Genomic DNA, 2276 nt, shown 5'->3' with positions numbered 1-2276 from the left:
CTGCTGCATGCACTTTCTTGCATTTCCTTTTCACATTACTTTTCAGTGTAATTTTTCTCAACTGCATTCATAGTCCACCACTCAATAGCTCTCAGAAACAYTAAATATTCCATGCTTCTGAAGCAAGAAAAATATTAATCATCCACTAGAGTGAGGCCTTTAAGATTAGGCAGTGATGGATTAATGCTGATACTAGTGCTAGTGTCTTAGACAAAACAATGTAGTAGTAGCTGATGTCTGTGTTAAACTCAAGTTCTGTCAAGAATTCCACAAAGGTCCTTGTGGATTTGTTTAGACACAGGTGCCTGTGCCTAGGCTGTATAACGACCTGCTGCTGGATGATAATGTTACTGGGGGTGAAATGCACAGGGGAAAAAATGCATGTGTGCCCTCACRTATTTGGGATAAATGCATACTTATTTTTACATTTACTGTTGATAAACAGTTCTGCCCTTTTTGMATGGGGCAGAGTCTGCAGCTGCCTAGGTCCTTGCAGGACCTATATGCAAAGGGTGTACAAAATCCCTCAACTTGTGGACTAATTCACAAGTTTTCAATAATCTCATGTGGACCCTTTAATACAACACAGTACAATTCATTTATGTCTCATGGATCAGTAGAAATTGGGATCCTTGTCTGACAAAGTGACTTGTTCAGGAGTTTACTCTAAATTATAGAAACCTGGAAGTGTGATGTGACAGTCATCATCAACTCTCAGATCTACCCAGACCACATCTGCTTATGAACTCAAACCTTGGTCATGCTAAGCTACGTGGAGACAGATGAATTTTAAACCTCCATTTCAGAGAGCATTATTGCTRCCTGGCTCCTTTGGAGCAGACTTACGTGCAAGCAGGTTTTGTTGTGTATTTAAATCTCTAAAAAGTACCTTGTCTTCTCCAATACAACATAGAGGCAAATCTAGTTGTCTCTTGAGAGGACACAAATTCAACAGTTACAAAGCACAGACTTCATAAAAACAGGCACTGCCAATTGTGATTATTTAATTTAGAAAAACCCCAGTGGAAACCCATTGAAAAAATTTTGAAGCGTTCCCAAATCAAACATCACAGTGTAGTGAAAGAGGATTGGTAAACTGAGAAAACAAAAGTGACATTTTCCAGATGAGTATTATTGTAGATTTGAAAAAATGAAAATAACAGATTAAAATACATTTAGTTTTAATAGCCAGTGATTTTATTAGCGAATGCTTTATGTATCCACCTATATTCTTYACCCAAAATACACCTGCCATTTTGTTTTGCCTCCTACTTGAAATATGATGTCCTCAAACTCTTCTCACTCTTAGAAACATAGTATTGGTCAGTTACTAGTAGATTTATTAGTTTAGAGATACTATTCCAATTTAAAATCTCTTACTCCAGTGAAGCATTTCAATTTTACTGACACTATCAGATTTAAATACCTGAATTGTGTTCAGATTGCTATACCCACTTTCCCCTTCACAATCTTCAAAGAATTGGAAGTAATTTACAGAGGTTTAAGTACACTAAATTCTTCCCTAATGTCCCAAGCCAGATGGCGCTAAATGTAGTRTTCTTGATCACTGCTTGAATTAGTGCTGTTTACAAAGACACGTTTGAAATAGATCTCTGCTCATTTTTCCTTTTGTCATTTTGCATCACAGAGGCTACTTCAGCAAACATTGAAAAACACAAGTACTTAATGATCAACGTCAGCAACGTTTGCAAAAGACAGGACGACAGCTGTTTTGAGTGGCAGTGCTCCTGCTGGACTTGATGAAATAAAAGCCGATGAGATACAGCAGGTCACAGTGAACTATACACCTATACACCTCCCCTGTCCCGATGTACTTTTGCTCTTCCTTTCGGCCCCTGCTCGAGCTGAAACCACCAGCATGAGCTGTATCGGGCCAGCTCCTTGGATAGCCTGTGAAGATGCCCRTGTCACTCATGGCGTGCACCTGCTGGTGGATTTTCTCACTGAGGAGACCTGGGACCGGCTTAATTTTCCCTGGGACTGAGCACCGGTGTGTCCCCACGGGAGCGCCCCAAGCCATGCTCCCTGGTGCTGAGGGCACCCCGACCCGGGCGCTCCGCAGGCAGCTCGGGGATGTCATTGTCCGGCCCTGCCCTGAGCACCGCTTTTCTGGGGAGCGGGAGACACGCACTTGAGCGCCGCATCCCGGCTCATCCCCCTCGAAGGCCACGCTTTTCCAGCACAGGGCAGCAGCGCCTCAGCCTCCTCTTCCTAAACTCGCTGCGATGGGGCTGCTACACTTCCCGGGCGGGAGG

Source organism: Malurus melanocephalus, unplaced genomic scaffold (assembly GCF_030028575.1).
Source record: "Malurus melanocephalus ecotype Western Australia unplaced genomic scaffold, MMel_1.1 scaffold_9, whole genome shotgun sequence".
Classification (NCBI taxonomy): Eukaryota; Metazoa; Chordata; class Aves; order Passeriformes; family Maluridae; genus Malurus; species Malurus melanocephalus.
The sequence above is the reverse complement of the archived record's forward strand: the minus strand, read 5'-3'. Positions refer to the sequence as shown.